This window comes from Rhinopithecus roxellana, chromosome 5 (genome assembly GCF_007565055.1).
Source record: "Rhinopithecus roxellana isolate Shanxi Qingling chromosome 5, ASM756505v1, whole genome shotgun sequence".
NCBI classification, from domain to species: Eukaryota; Metazoa; Chordata; class Mammalia; order Primates; family Cercopithecidae; genus Rhinopithecus; species Rhinopithecus roxellana.
Window position 1 is genome coordinate 70,743,261 of NC_044553.1, and position 17,473 is coordinate 70,760,733.

Here is a 17,473-nt window from a genome sequence, read left to right on the forward strand (position 1 = left end):
TGCATCCCAGAGATTCTGGTAGGTTGTCTCTTTGTTCTCATTGGTTTCAGAGAACTTCTTGATTTCTGTCTTAACTTCATTGTTTACCCAGGAGTCATTCAGGAGCCGGTTTTTAATTTCCATATAGTTGTGTGGTTTTGAGTGTTTCTTAATCCTGAGTTCTAATTTGATTGCACTGTGGTCTGAGAGACTGTTTGATTTCAGTTCTTTTGCATTTGCTGATGAGTGTTTTACTTCCAAATATGTGGTCTATTTTACAGTAAGTGCCATGGGGCACTGAGAAGAATGTTTATTCTGTTGTTTTGGGGTAGAAAGTGATGTGGATATCTATAAAGTAAACTTGATCCAGAGCTGAGTTCAAGTCCTGAATATTCTTGTTAATTTTTGGTCTCATTCATCTGTTTAATATTAACAGTAGGGTGTTAAAGTCTCCCACTATTATTGTGTGGAAGTCCAAGTCTTTTTGTAAGTCTCTATGGACTTGTTTGATGAACCTGGGTGCTCCTGTATTGGGTGCATATATATTTATGATAGTTAGCTCTTCTTGTTGCATTGATCCCTTTACCATTATGTAATACCCTTCTTGTAGTATGTTTTGATCTTTGTTGGTTTAAAGTCTGTTTTGCCAGAGACTAGGATTGCAACCCCTGATTTTTTCTGCTTTCCACTTGCTTGGTAAATTTTTCTTCATCCCTTTATCTTGAGCTTATGTATGTTTTTACACATGAGATGTGTCTCTTGAATGCAGCACACCAATGGTTCTTGACTCTTTATCCAATTGGCCAGTCTGTGTCTGTTATTGGGGGCATTTAGCCCATTTACATATATAATTAATATTGTTATGTGTGAATTTGACCCTGACATCATGATGCTAGCTGGTTATCTTGCATACTAGTTGATCCCATTTCTTCATAGTGTCATTGGTCTTCATATTTTCATGTGTTTTGCAGTGGCTGGAACTGGTTTTTCCTTTCCATATTTAGTGCTTCCTTCAGGAGTTCTTGTAAGGCAGGACTGCTGGTGATGAATTCCCTCAGGATTTCCTTGTCTGAAAAGGATTTTATTTCTCCTTCACTTGTGAAGCTTAGTTTGGCTGGATATGAAAGTCTGGGTTGAAAATTCTTTTTTTTTTTTTTTTTAAAAAAAGAATGTTGAATATTGGCCCCCATTCTCTTCTGGCTTGTAGGGCTCCTCCTGAGAAATTTGCTGTTAGTCTGATGGGCTTCCCTTTGTAGGTGACGTGGCCTTTCTCTCTGGCTGCCCTTAACATTTTTTCTTCATTTTAACATTGGAGAACCTGATGATTATGTTTCTTCGGGTTGGTCTTCTCATGGAGTATCTTATTGGGGTTCTCTATTTCCTGAATTTGAATGTTGGCCTGTCTTGCTAGGCTGGGGAAATCTCCTGGATAATACCCTGAAGTGTATTTTCCAGATTGTTTCCATTCTCTCCGTCTCTTTCAGGTACTCCAATCAGTTGTAGGTTCAGTCTTTTTACATAGTCCCATATTTCTTGGAGGTTTTGTTTATACTTTTTCATTCTTTTTTCTCTAATCTTGTCTGCCTGCCTTATTTCAGCAATATAGTCTTCCATCTCTGATATTCTTTCTTCGGCTTGATCAATTCAGCTACTGATATTTGTGTATGCTTCACAAAGTTCTCATGCTGCATTTTTCAGCTCCATCAGGTCATTTATGTTCCTCTCTAATCTAGTTATTTTCGTTCACAGCTCCTCTAACCTTTTATCAAGGTTCTTAGCTTCTTTGCATTGGGTTAAAACATGCTTCTTTAGCTCAGCACAGTTTGTTATTACCCATCTTCTGAATTGACCTTCTGTCAATTCGTCCATCTCATCCTCCGTCCAGTTCTGTGCGCTTGCTGGAGTGGTATTGTGATCATTTAGAGGAGAAGAGGCACTCTGGCCTTTTGGGTTTTCAATGTTTTTTCTCATTGCTGCTGTTGATTCTTTCTCATCTTCGTGGGTTTGTCTACTTTTGCTCTTTCAGGATGCTGACCCTTTGACGAGGCTTTCATGGGGACATTTTTTGTTGTTGATGCTGTTGTTGTTGCTTTCTGTTTGTTTGTTTTTCTTTCAATAGTCAGATCTCTCTTCTGTAGGGCTGCTGTGGTTTGCTGGAGGTTCATTTCAGGCCTTACTCATCTGGAGTTGTCACTCGAGGAGGCTGGAGAACAGCAAAGATGGCTGCCTGCTCCTTCCCTTGGCATCTCTGGCCTTGAAGAGCACTAAACTGATGCCACTAGAAATGCTCCTGTATAGGATGTCTGACAACCCGTTGGTGGAATCTCACCCAGTTGGATGGCACAGGAAGTAGGGCTCATTTAATGAGGCATTTTGGCTGTCCCTTGGTGGGGTGCATGGGCTATGCTGGTGGGGGAACCATCTCATCTGGGCTGCCCAGATTTCTCAGAGTGACTCCCTTGGCTGGGTGTGGGGGCTCCCTGCCCCGTGTGGCTCTCAGGTGGGCCGCCACACCAGATTGCTCTTCCTTCCTCTCCATGAGTCATGCCAGCCACCTAGTCAGTTCTAATGACAAAATCTGGATACCTCAGCTGCTGGTGCAGGATTCACATGCTGTTTTGGATCTTATTGATGGGAGCCTCCAATCACCGCTGCTTCTAGTTGGCCATCTTGTCCACCGAATTTTTTTTCTAAGAAAAGATCATGACCTTTAAAGGAGAGATAATTTCTGTCTCGTTTACCAATGTATTTCAAGAACTACTTTAAACTCAGAACATTGTAGACAGAGTTTTTACTTGTTGGTGCTTGACACCAACTGGATACTGAAAAATATGTTGTTACTTCTTCCTCATATTATTTTTAAATTCAATAATATTTGCCAAATTGGAACTATTATCAAGAAAACTAACCTACCTACCTGGTTACGGATTGCTTAAAAAGTTTTAAAATACGATATTTGGAAAATATTGTATATATAGAACCCATTTTCAAATATTTTGTAGTTCCCAAATATATACTTGTTTATCTTGGCATATAGAAAAAGAAATAAAGAAATACAGAAATGGTTACAATATGTAAAATTAATTGAATTATTATGGAATATAATATAAAGGACTAGATATTCAACTCTAAAACGCAAGAGTTGGTCCGATTTATAGTTTTTCTTTTTAATATTTGTTTTAGAAAATTGCTATTTATCTGCTTTTAATTTGGTAGTGCATTTTACAATTGATGGCATATTTGATTCGATAAATTATTAGAGAGTCAGGAGAGTCTTTTCTGAGGAGGTACGTTTTCCCCAAACCTATCCCTCAACAGCAAACTGGCTAAACTTGCAAGTGTCCTTGCATCTGACATACACCACTTAGAGCTAGGCTATCTGTGTCAGGTATCCTGGGGCCACTGACTCCTCTTCCAGAATTTTATTCCTCAGAAGGATCCTGTTTCATCATCTCCACCTGGAGGAACACTAGGGGCCCTTCTTCTCAGGGAGCTACAACTTGCTACTAATATTATGGAGCTAATATTATGGAAATTCACGTACTGATGGACAGAAAGAAGTAAGAAAAAGTTCCTAGGAGAGGTCTATGACTGTGATTTGGTTTTTTATTGTCTACCAAAGTGTAAACTGTAGTGGCAGAGTCTGTCTTTCTCTCTGGCATATGTGTTAATGTGCCCAAAGGCTAGTAAGCATTGAATAGATTTAATATGCATGATAAATAAAAGGATAAAGCCACAAATTTTGCCTTTTTTATGTTTGTTTTCCAAAATTACAAACTTCACTGTAAATAAAAATTGATAAAACATGCTATCAATCGGAAATGCTTTGAAGTAGGAAATAATAGAATAATTCTGATACTGTACAAAAAAATGCAAATTCTTCATTGGAGAGTGGTCTACCTCTCCTTATTCCCTACCTCTTCATGCCAGAAATCAGAGAGGAATGGATTAGGATGAGACTGAGGCTTCTGGGCACGAAGTGCAGTGCAAAGCCCGCCTGCAGCTACTAAGCCTAACATCCATGTGTTAAATGACACAAGTAAGGGAGGATGGTGGCATTCAACATTCTAAATTGTGTGCCCTGTGGCTATAGCTTACTCATAGTGAAATTGGGCCCACTTTGTGTTCCAACCCATTCTGTTTCATGTGTTGAGTGGAACTAAGCCAGAAATTGAACCAGAAGTCCCCAGACATGTTGGTCAGCCATTGCTTTAACAGATGCATTCTTTCATTCTGGCTCAATCTGAAATTCCTGTACTTCATGGATCTAAAAGAGGAAGAGCATTTTACTCTGTCTTCATCATCTGGAATGCCCAAGTGTGAGTTTTATAAAATTTTAAATATATCTTATAAATATTCTCTGGTATACATTCAATATTTAATAAAATTATTAAATATATATAAAATCAAGCCAGCTGTATGGCTCATATTCTGAGCTATATTGCCAAGTATTTATGAGTCCAAGGCCACTGTATTATGGTATGATGTCTGACAAACTGGCAAGAAGGCGTGTTAACTAAACACAGGGGTACAGGGATGAAGCATTATTAAACCCAATGTTATCTCTTTGGATTATGAAGGGTCCATTTTCTCTCTGATACTGATGGTTTTCAACTTTGGGAAATGGGTCTTTCTGTTTGTTTAGACTGACAGTGCTGATAAAGACAGAATTGTGAGTTTAATTTTTGAAATGGCAACTCAGTTTGGCACAGAGGAAGGCTCTTATGCTTAGCCCCTTCTTGTACTGCTTGCTGAATGCCAGCAGCCTGTTGTAGAGAAGGTTCAGTGCAAACATGTGGATGGAGCCCTGCAACTATCACTGTTGTGTAGAAAAACAAATGTAAGTACATGTACACATGAGTATACCTTTCAGCCATTCATTTCTTGTTTCAGCCATTCGTTATTTCATTCAATAAGCTATAGCTGAATAGCCACAGGATACAGAATATATTAACAGCTAAGTGACCAAAGACAAAGTCATCCTGTTGGATTTGAATCCAGGTATGTTAAGGCCAGTACATACTTTGAGTGTGTGGACTTTATCTAGGTTGTTTATAACTTGACTTTGGTTTTTAATTTTCTTTATTAAAGACAATATTTAAGAAGTGCAGCCGGGCGCGGTGGCTCAAGCCTGTAATCCCAGCACTTTGGGAGGCCGAGACGGGCGGATCACAAGGTCAGGAGATCGAGACCATCCTGGCTAACACGGTGAAACCCCGTCTCTACTAAAAATACAAAAACTAGCCGGGCGAGGTGGCGGGCGCCTGTAGTCCCAGCTACTCGGGAGGCTGAGGCAGGAGAATGGCGTAAACCCGGGAGGCAGAGCTTGCAGTGAGCTGAGATCTGGCCACTGCACTCCAGACCGGGCGACAGAGCGAGAATCCGCCTCAAAAAAAAAAAAAAAAAAAGAAGTGGTGCTGAATTTGATTTCTTTTATTTATTTTTATTTTATTTTATTTTATTTTATTTTATTTTATTTTATTTTATTTTATTTTATTTTATTTTATTTTATTTTATTTTAGAGATGGAGTCTTGGTCTGTTGCCCAAGCTGGAATGCAGTTCCGCGATCTTGGCTCACTGCAAGCTCCACCTCCTGGGTTCACGCCATTCTTCTGCCTCAGCCTCCCGAGTAGCTGGGACTACAGGTGCCCACCACCACGCCCGGCTAATTTTTTGCATTTTTAGTAGAAATAGGGTTTCACCTTGTTAGCCACTTAAAGCTATGATAAAAATGGATTTACAGAAAGGTATCAATTAGCTTTGGTAAACTTGTAGTTTACTTCCCTTTTTACAAAACTCCCACTTATTACTTAAGGCTTTTTCTTTTTTGCATCTTTATAGAATCTAGCATGTCTGTAGGAAACCTACATCTCTCCACAAATGAACTCCATAATTAATTATTTGGTTTAGTTGTAAAAGTTTCTTTCATTCAGTATTATTAAGCCCTTCTAAGATTGTGCCATTTTATATATTTTGTGTGAGGACTTCTGATAAATTAGTAATGAAAAATGATTACTTGGAGTTCTTGCTCTTGTGTTATTACCTCCTTTGGGCCAAAGATCTCAGGTTAAGGAATTAAAATTGACACAGATTGCTTTATCAAATGATAGTAAGATGTGGTTTTGTTACACCATATAATGAGAAGTATATGCATGACATCTAAAAAATTGAAAAACTCTCCAAGTTCATATTCTGTAAATTCCAAAATTAAGGATACATTATTTAAATACACTGTTTTGGCCGGGCACGGTGACTCACGCCTGTAATCCCAGCACTTTGGGAGGCCGAGGCAGGTGGATCATGAGGTCAGGAGATCGAGACCATCCTGGGTAACACAGTGAAACCCCGTCTCTACTAAAAATACAAAAAACTGGCTGGGCGTGGTGGCGGGCGCCTGTAGTCCCAGCTACTCGGGAGGCTGAGGCAGGAGAATGGCGTGAACCCAGGAGGCGGAGCTTGCAGTGAGCCGAGATAGCACCACTGCACTCCAGCCTGGGCGACAGAGCGAGACTCCGTCTCAAAATAAATAAATATAAAAAATAAATACACTGTTTTCCATAGCAGAGTCACACCCACTTTTTCCTTTATATCATTCATATTTACCAGGCCTTGCCTAAAAGCTCCAAGTTTGGTCTTTGGGCTGGCAATACAGTGTTTGCGTCCTAGCTGTGATATAGAAAGAGGTACAGTCGGAAAATTCAACTGCAAGTGGCTGGATGATTAACTTCACTTTTCTGAGCATTTTTTTTGTTTGTTTTCAAAATGGAAATTATAATGTCATTCTTATTTGTAAGGATTAAATGTTTATAATGGACATAAAGTTATCCATAACTATAAAGTGGGCATAAATGTAAGTTCTTATTAGTCTTATGTTAGACTGTGGTAGAGCTATATTAGATGTGGTGATGCTTTCTCAAATTCCTTGTAAGCATCTAGTTCACTACAGGCAAAAATTCCTCCATTCAGTCACAAATATATTTGATGGTATTGCAGTGATATTTATATTTCATTTGCATAAGTGGAAAACGGACTAAACCTGCAGATTTTATTTTCACTTATAATCCTTGTGTGTCTGATGACAAAAATTCCCCTTCTGTCTTTCACAGAAGGGTAATTATTGGTACTAAGGTGTAGAGCGTAATGTTTGGGAATCCCTTACACAGTTTATCCTGTAGTTGAATTCTAACAATGAAAACAGAAAAATGGTAGGGATTTCAAGATGGACTCTGAGGAATGATCAGACAAGCATGCTTTTATTCCATTTCCATCATTTTGAATTTTAAATCACCTTTTAAAGGGCACTAACTCATTCTTGCAAATTAATCTGCTCTCAAATTAATGTGCCCAACATGACAAACAGACCAGTTTTAGCTTGGCTAAGCAGACCAGTCAACCAGGAGTGTGTGACTTGAGGACTTGGAAAGCTTGTTGGAGTCCACATTTCCTTCCCCCTCCTTCTTCTGGGGCTCTTTTCACAGCTTAGATTTAATTAGGCCAGTTAATCCACCTAAAACTGCTGGATAGAAGAGTTTCTATAGAAACCCTCCCACTCTACCAAACAATATCAAAATCTCCAATATTCCCAATACTAATTACTACATGGAACAATGGCAGTACATTTATTAATCTGGATCAGTGCTTTCCAATAGAAATAGATTGTGAGTCATATATCTAATTTTAAATTTTCTAGTAATCATGTCATGAAAAAAGTAAGAACATTTTAAAAACACAAAAATCAAGTGAAATCAATTTAACAGCATATTTTATTTAAACCATCCTATCCAAAATATTATATTTCATCTTGTAATCAATACAAAACATTGTTAACGTGGTATTTTATCAATTTTTACATGTCTTCAAAGTCTTGTGTGTATTTTATACTTAGAGTTCATTATAATTTGAACATTTCAAGTACTCAATAGCCACATCTTGTTAACAGCTACCATATTCTACAGGCTAGGTCTAGATTATGAGAATTCTTTCCTTGATAAGCCCATTTATGACATTTACTGATATATAGAAGTTTCCTTCTTTGTCTTTTTATTTTCCAGACCACGCACATTCTTGACATGCATTAAATTTTATAAAAGTAGACTGCAAGTGGTAGTGATGAGAAATGCCAGGTTTTATTACAAGAAAGTGTTCATAAATAGAAATTACTTTGTGTTTTCAATCAAAAAGTAAATAATGCTTGCATGAAAATATGAGCATCAGATTTTCCAAAGGAAAATTGAAGACTGGTGTGCAAGAAGAAACATTTATATACTTTATGAATGTAGAGATGTGCTATATCCCAAGTTTCTATAGAAAAATAGTGATTTTGAACTACAAGGAATGTTAAGTCATAGTACAAAATAGTGCTTAGTGGTATTCTGGTTTGAAACATACCTATTAAATGCTTGCCTTAGGTGGTTAGGATTAAATACCATACCAATAAAGATTGGCCCTGGCATGTTGGAACTTCTAAGTTAAAATTGGTCATAGGAATGCAAACGTACAGAGATGTACTGGTTTTCTAAGATACCCTCTACACTATCACCTTCAAAATAATTTTTTCTCAGTTTTGGAGTGTTTGAGAGAGTGTTTCTTTCCTTTCACTTTTGTTCACTCAATTTAGCATAATCTTGAGAAAATGGGAAAATGAACAGAGAGATTATATGCCCAGAAAACCATTCACATCCATGCAAGAGAACACGTATCCTTAATATTTTACTAGCCCTTCCTTGTTCTAATATCTAATATCTTATAGCCTTAATGAATATGGCACCTGGGCACAGTCACAAAGATATTATGCCAGAAAAAAAAGTGTCCTCAGCGATGTTGAATGTCTGAGGCCAGCCAGAGTCTGTGGAATTCTTTTGAGGAAGAGTGGACTCAGAATCACCAAAGGCATCTTATTCATTACCAATGCATATGGTATCTTTTGAAAATGCATCTGCCCATGGAAGGGGGGCAGATTGTGTTTCTGTATCTCAAGATCTCAAGATATTTGAAAACTTATTATTAGGTAATTAGAACTACTACTAGTAGTAGTAAAATTATTATTGAAAACACATTTTATCCATAGATGTTATAAATAGTCAAAATAAAAGTAAATATATATCTACATAAAACTTGCACATGAATGTTTATAGCAGCTTTATAGTTGCAAAATTTGGAAGCAACCAAGATGTTCTTCAATGGATGAATGGATTAACTGTGGTACATCTAGACAATGGATTTTTTTAATTATTATTTTTTAAAATTTTATTTCAGATTCAGGGGTTACATGTGCTTTTTGGTTACATGGGTATATTGTCAACTGGTGGAGACAATGGACTACTATTTAGCGCTAAAAAGAAGTTAACAAGCTTGAGCTATTGAGTCATGAAAAGACATGGAGGAACCTTAAATGTATATTAGTGAGTAAAAGAAGTCAATATGAAAAGGCTACTTACTGTATGATTTGAACTACATGACATTCTGAAAAATGCAAAACCATGGAGAAAGGAAAAAGATCAGTGGTTGCCAGTGGTGAGGGGGGAAGGAGGAATGAATAGGTAAAGCACAGAGGATTCTTAGGGTAGTGAAAATACTCTGTGTGATACTGTAATGGTAGATACATGTCACTATTCATTTGCCACACGCATGTATAACACCTAGATTAAAGCCCCATATCAGCTATGGACTTTGGGTGATAATGACATTTCAACGTAGGTTCATCAATTGTTAATATATGTACCACTTTGGATGGGGGATATTGATAATAGAGGAGGCTATACATGTTTCTGGGCAAAGGACATATGGGAAATCTCTGTGTCTTTCTCTCAGTTTTGTGGTGAACCTAAAACTGCTCTAAGAAAATAAAGTCTTTAAAAAGTCACCATAGAAAGGTAGGTAGGCTTAAAATAATTTACCATCATTTGAAAATTACAGTTTACTCATTTCTTACAAAGCACATGCAAATACTGGACTACTGTATTTTGTTCAGTTTAATGTCTATATATTGTGTTACCACCTGAGGGGCATGAGAAAATTGATTCCCAGAGCTTCACTTTCAGAGATTCTAATTCAGTAGGTACAACGTGGGGCCCAGAAATGTGAATGCATTCAAGCTCTCTCAGATGATTTTGAAGATCACACTGAAAGAGACATGACTCTGTCAGGATTGATATGGATCAGAATCATGTGTATAGGTGTAAGAATTGCTGTCTTAGCAGATGGATTAATTATTGCCAGCAATGCTAATAAGCTTAAGGTCAAATCAGTTAATAAATGTTAGTTCTTTGTGTGGGCAATTTTTGATTAAGTTGCGCTTTCAACATTTTAAAATACTGTCCTAAGTACAGATTTTTAAGGCATTCAACCCCTTAAAAATCAATACATAATTTGCATTTTAGGAAGAGGAATGGAAATGTTCAATATAAGGACATCATAGTCATTGGTCATTAAAATATTTGGCTCTATTTAAGTGCCAATTATGAAAAGTGGAAATAAATATAGGTACTATTCTAAATATAAATTAGTTCTCTCAGATGGAGGCTATTTGGTATTTGCTAAGATAGCCCTTTATTTACATTATTAAAGAAATGCTTTTATTGTTTGAAATGAAAAATTACCCTTATTTAAATGCTTATTAAAAATGACAACATCTTTTTTCTTCAGAAATATGCAGAAATATCTATGTGATAGATTTTATCAGCACAGCTCCATCTGTCAACAGGTAGTTGTAATTGCTTCTCAGTAGAATTGGTGACAGATTCCGACAATTTGATATTATCCTAATAAGCAAAAAGTATTTCAGAGCCTCATGGCTGAACCTGGCTGCACCTTCACTTATTTCAAAATTAAAATTTTATTAGGCTTTTAGTTATCATGTTTGTGAGAAATTATGTCATATATTTCATAGTGGAGACAAGAATCACAGTGATTCAATATTGATACCAAAAAGATAAATGTTTTCTTTCTATATTTCAGAAAATTATAATTGTTATTATTCTCATAAAGAAAATAAGTATATTTTTGTTCAAAATACATTACATACAAAATACATGAAATATATCCAAAATTAAATATTTTTATTTGCTATGAGCAATTAAGGTTATTTATTTTATATGATGAAAATAGAAAAACCTTCTTTAATTTCCAGGCCAAATAAATTTAAAACAAAACATCCATAAGTTTTAGCATCTAAATTTGCTCCCTGGAATGGACCATAAGCTATAACAATATCTAGCCCAAGAGTTACTATGAAATGTATTCATAAGAATTAAACTTATTTTTCCTCATGAGTACTAGGTTAATAAGAAAACAGAAAGTACAACCAGATTTATTTTTTTTCTAAAGTGACCAAAAACTGAAGATGTAGAAAAACTAAACTGAAAGGCTTACAACTTTGTTTGCTAAAGAACAGGTGGTATTATGTTTCTGTTTGTAAAATAATTACATGGAGATTATTAAAGGAAACATGGAAAATCAAGAAAATTGGCAAAATTAATCAGAACCCATTATTTACAATGCAGAAATAATTACTATTTCTGTATTTCAGTTCTGTATGTCTAAGAAGTATGGATATTTTTATATAATCCATATTTAAACTTTCACATGCTGCTTCAATGAACTTCAACTTTAAATCATAAAGATCTTCTTATGTCATTCATTTTCTGTATTTTCCTTTTTTAGTGTTATGTAATATGCCAATGTATTATAATTTATTTGAAGTCTTCTTTAATTTTCGGCCTTTAGGGTTCCAAGTTTTTACTGTTATAAATAATGTTGTGATAAACACACTTATATGTTAATCATTATCCACATTTCCATAGGATGAACGTTATAAGTTTGGTAAAAGTACCAACATTTCTATGCCACTAAATATGTATTGCCACATATGTATTATTACACGGTAATATGTATTGCCACATAACACACCATATGTATTGCTTTCCACAAAGATTATGCCAATTTACACTTTCACCCCAGTGTTTTAAAGTTCTGGTCTCATCACACCTCAAGAGAACAGATGAATCTTAATATGTTTTTTGTATGCAAGAGTACTATTCCAGTGGTCTTTAAAAGCAGCAATTAAATGAGGTCAAAAGGAAGAGCCTGACTTAATCCGTGAAAAATACGACTTTACTGTTAATTAACTGGCCTCAAAGCTTAGTGATATTTTTCCTGATTAGCTCTTAGACCCTGAACTTTTCCCTGTGCTGATGCAAGTCAGGCTAATAGGGAACATATAATGGCAATCATTAATTGCATCGGATATTTCATATCAAAGGTATAGTTATTGCCCATTTTCCTGTTTGTTTTTAAAACTAGTAGTTTTCTGAAGGATTGACTGTGCCTGTCATTATCTCTTCGCCCTTGTCATAGTTTATGAGAGACACATATACAGATATTTGCCAAAGATAAACTGGGTCAAGGAGATCTTTCTTTTGATTGCCAACATATGATACTGTGTCCAGTTTTGCCATTTGTTGATAACATTCTTGTTGTGTTATTATTTGGTGACAACCATCTCTCTTGATCCCATTCTTAATACTCAATATGTAGACTTCATGCATAAATTATAAGGAAAAGACTGAATTGAGTTTTGCTCTACCCTAGGGATCTAAAATATGAGGCTTAAAGTTCTATAACATTTAGTCTGGGTAAATCAAACTATTAATATGCCTGGTTAGCCCCCTCTATTAGCATCACCCATGATGTGTTCTTGGTCTATAGATTTGTGGCTATTTACAGTTTTGTTTGTTCTGACGTTCCCCATAAGACTTGATCTGGTCTGTTTGAGGGACTTACCTAAAAGGCTTTAAGTAAAGCTGAGCAAGTAGCATTAATAGATTTATCATGGTTCTGGAAATGCTTAACAGTCACTGTGCAAGGTAACAAACTGCATCTCCACTGGACTGTCTCATCTCAAGTAGCATGAATCCCTAAACCTACTTCACCTGCCACTTTATCTCTCAACTGTCGGCAGCTATATCCTCCAAGACTTTAGTTCAATATCCTTATACCTAACAGCTGATGTATGAAAGAATCCTATCAGTTTCGCTGTTGAAATGGCTGCAGACTCCATTATTTCTGGTCACTTCTACTTTTACCTTGATCCAAGGCACCATTATCTCTTGGCTGATTTATTGTCAGGTAAGACAAATCATGTCACTCCCTTCTCAGAATTCTAAAATTCATTGTTCTCCATCTCATTCAAAATTTTTAAGAGTCCCTAAGGTCACCCCTGCTGACCCCATAACCTTCTTTCGCACACTGATCCTCTTGTTCACTTCACGTTGGAGTCATTGTGACCTCCCTGTTATTCCTCTGCCCCAGGACCTTTGCACTAGCAATGTCTTCTATCTGGAATATTCTGCCTCCAGGTAGCCACTTACCTGAACTCTCACTTTCTTCAATGTTTTGCGCAAACATCATCATCTTAATGAGGCCTGTGGTGACCACCCTATTTAAATTGCAGCCCCAGGACTTAGGGTTTTTCTTAACTCTGCTGTATTTCACATTTTTTTCTCACCAATGTGACATACTTATTTACAATTTTTATTGTTTTGTGTTTGTCTCTTCCACTAGAAGGCAAGGTACCTGAAGGCAAGGATCTTTGCTTGCCTTATTCATTAATAAAAATTCCAAGAGTCTAGGACAGTGCTTTGCACATAAAATAAATGGAATAGTTGACAAATAAATGCCCCCAAAACAAACAAATTAAAAAAACTCGAGGTTAAGAATTAATTCTTTAAATGCTAATGAGCTTTAATAGTAACCGTGGAGACGTAGCTGCATAAAAATGTGCCCCTGCTTCTCCTAACTACTCCTCATCGCCTTAGGTTTCCATCCCAATTCACACCTATAAACCAGCTTGATTAAAACCAACAACAACTTCTACCTTGGAAAATTCTTACCTCCTTGATCTTTCAGAAGCTGTTTTTTTTTTTTTTTTTTTTTTTTTTTTTGAGATATATCTGCCTTTATTAGCTGAGCCACTATTTGAGGGGGATGAAGCGGGAGTGGCGCCGACGATGCACGGCCGGCCGTGCTTCACCGGCTTGTAGGGGATGGAGAACTCGCCCAGGTAGTGGCCCATCATCTCTGGCTTGAGCTCCACCTGGTTGAAGGTCTTACCGTTGTAGACGCCCACCACGCTGCCCGCCATCTCGGGCAGGATGATCATGTCCTGCAGGTGCGTCTTCACCACTTCCGGCTTCTCCATGGGCGGTACCGCCTTCTTGGCCCTGCGCAGGCGCCTCAGTGGTGAGTGCTGCTTCCGCCCGAGGCCCTGGTTCAGCCGCCGTTGCTGGAGCGCACTGTACAGCTGCATAAGTTGCTCGTAGGACAAGTCCAGCAGCTGGTGCAGGTCCACGACGCGGTAAGTGAACTTGCGGAAGGTCTACTTCTTCTGCTTTACCTCTGTCATCTTGCTGCATAAGCATTTTAAACGGTCATCCACCTCCCTTCTCTTCAAACTTTATTCTGTGAGTTCTATGTTATGATATGCTCCTGTTTCCTTTCTAACTTGAGTCGCCTTGCTTGGCTCTTTCCCCTCTTTTCAGGCTGTATATTTTGGAAAGACCTAGGACTCTGTTCTGGGCAGTCTTCCCCCCCTCCCCCCCATTGAGTGACCCTTTCTGCACTTGCAATTCCATCTATGTGGTTATTACTGCTAAATGTGTGTTTTCAGCCTTGATCAGAGTGCCATATTCATATATACAGCTGTCTACTTGACATCAGCATTTAGATGTCTAACAAGCAGCTTTAAGTCGACAGGGTTAAAATTAAACTCCTGATGCACTGCCCTTCTGCCCTTCCTAATTCCATCTCCACATCTGAGTCAACACCACCAACTATTACTCAGCTGTTCAAGCAAGAAAATCTCGATGTCATCTTGATTCCTCTTTCTTTCTCATCTCTCCTTAAGTCTAAGGTATAATGAGGCCTTAAAGCTTCATCTCTAATATACCACAAATCAAAGCTGTGGTTACCGACTCTACGGCTGACATCCCTGCCCGCTCACACGACTGCAGGAGCCTCCTACCCATTGCCTTTGTTTCTGTTCTGTGTTCCTAGAATTCATTGTTTACACAGCAGACAATCAAATTAGATCATGACACCCGTGCTTAACTCTACAGAAGTGTCCTATTGTAGTTAGAATAATCCTGAAGTCTTTATTGTGTTTTCTAAGATGGACATGATACATCCCTTTGCACCTCTAAAACCTCATCTCATACCACTGTCTTATCTCATTCACTACGCTTAACCCATCTTGGTCTTCTTCTTCTTCTTTTTTTTTTTTTAAACTGAATAAGCTCTTTCCCCCTTCAGGGCTTATTGCTTGATGCTTCTCTGCCTGGACAACTCTCTGTTGCTTCAAATGGACCCAAATTTTACCCTCTTAAAGAGGACTTCTCGGACCATTTACTCTAAAGAGCACCGCCACTCAGTTACTATTAAAATACCCTTTTACATTTGTTTCCCTCAATCCTCAAGTAGAATATAAGCTACACCAAGAGCTCGGACTTTGTATTTCTTGTTCAATTATGTATCTACAGTGCTAAGTATAATTTCTTAGTATAATTTCTGGCTTAACAAATATTTTTGAAGAGATGAGTGAATAAATAAAAGAATAACAATAAATTAGCTACAGTTGAGTACTTTATTGGTTAAGCATTTATTTGGTGTAAAACATTACTAAATAAGATAATTTCAGACACTTGGAAAGCCCTTTTTATGCACATCTCTGAAACCTTGGCCAATGTATATATATCTCTAAGGTAATTGGATATTATGGCTGGGTTTCTTTGTTTTTATCTTTATAGATGGAGAAACTGAGATGCAAATTGACTCTCCAATATTACTGGTAATCTTTGGGACCATTAAAACTTGATTCAGAGTTGCTAATGAAACTTTTGGCCCATTTCCAAATGTTAGACCTTACTTTGTAAATATAATTGATTTGCTTGTATAACAGACAAAACAGTGTGTACAGGACTCCATTTACTTGGCTGCTTTCTTTTTTGCTCAAGATACCTGGCCCTTTGCTATCTTAGTATCAGAGACCTATAATGCTAATACTGAGTTTTTGGGGGAGACTGCAGAATGAACATTTTAGAAAGAAAACCAAGAAGCGGGTTATAATTTGGCTAGAACTTTAATATTCTCTCTTTGGACATAAATCTGGACAGATGTCTGCCACTTACCATGATCAAAAATTCATTTCTTGTTTTCAGAAAAGTAAGCCAAATAATTCCACTACCGTTTAACTAGCCCATTTTATTTAATGAGCAGGGAAACGTAAGACTATACTTACCCTATCAGTGATGATCACTTTCCTAGTAGAATGGACCCAACAAGAGATATGACAGTATCTTAACTTGAGCTATTCATTAACTATCTGTATAAGGGAAGAACAATTAAAGTAATCGAAAACAAACTTGCCAAAATACTTCAAGGATGATCAGAGAGTCTATCTTTATCAGATGAAAGAATGTGGCTACTCAGAAGTTACTGTTACCAGAAACTAAGATGAAAGGAAACATGGGTGAGACAGAAAATTTGCCACAGAAATGATTGAATAAAAACATGAAAGAAAACACATGAAGCATACAAGTATAGACCTAATTGCAAAGAGGAGCCATTCCATGAAATGCAATTAAACTTCTAGAGAGATCAAAGCATTCTCCCAAAAGGGAGGTGTAAGGGCAAAGAAATATTTCCCCTGTAATTAAGAAACATTACCAAAATTTAGAGGAAAATGCGGAATATCTCCCAAGTTTGGGGGGAAAGGTAAAATTACTATAATAGGATGAATTGTTTGTTATAATGGCACGTGAATAAAAAATAAATGCAATTAGTTCAAGGTACTCTAGTAAAATAAATTACCTTGTACTGCAATCAAATGTCATCTCAAAGTATCTTTATACTAATAGTTACTTCATTTTATAATATTTTTTGAAAATTAAATATACCAACTGAGTGGAAATGATTCATAGTTCTGTTATGCTAAATGTAAACGCAGAAGACTGAGTTTGTAATGCTATTCTTTTGAATTGCTTGAAGTGCTTGAAAGACAATGAACTTCACTACTTTAAGCAAAGTAAAATGGAGAAGCATATTTTGTACATAGAATATATGCAGTTAATGACTTTGTCACTGAGAGTTTTTCTTACCCCAAATCCTAGCTAATTGAGATTTGATTTTGTTTCCAGCTTTTTACTAATAGGAAAGAAAGCAGATGGCAGGTGGAAGTGTAAATTTTGTTGTTATTGTCTGTTTTCAAAGAAGCCTAGGACAGCAAAATAGAAGCCAAGAGACTTTAGAGTCAAATTCTGTTAGGAGAAAAGGTATCAAGACATGTGTGTCAGCAGGCAATTTCATAGTGCTTTAATAAGAAGGTTCCATGCATTGCGTAAGACCACATAATCACCGATTGTATGAAGAGAGGTTGAAAAATGTCTACTCAGCTATATCTTACAGGGTAAAATGTTACTCAAAGCCTCTCAAACAATTAAA

At 36.9% G+C, this 17,473-nt stretch overlaps 1 pseudogene; it reads right to left on the minus strand.

The window, feature by feature from the left end:
• Window positions 1-13,950: 13,950 nt before the first annotated feature.
• On the minus strand, window positions 13,951-14,381 carry LOC104658399 (annotated as a pseudogene).
• Between the last annotated feature and the right edge of the window lie 3,092 nt (window positions 14,382-17,473).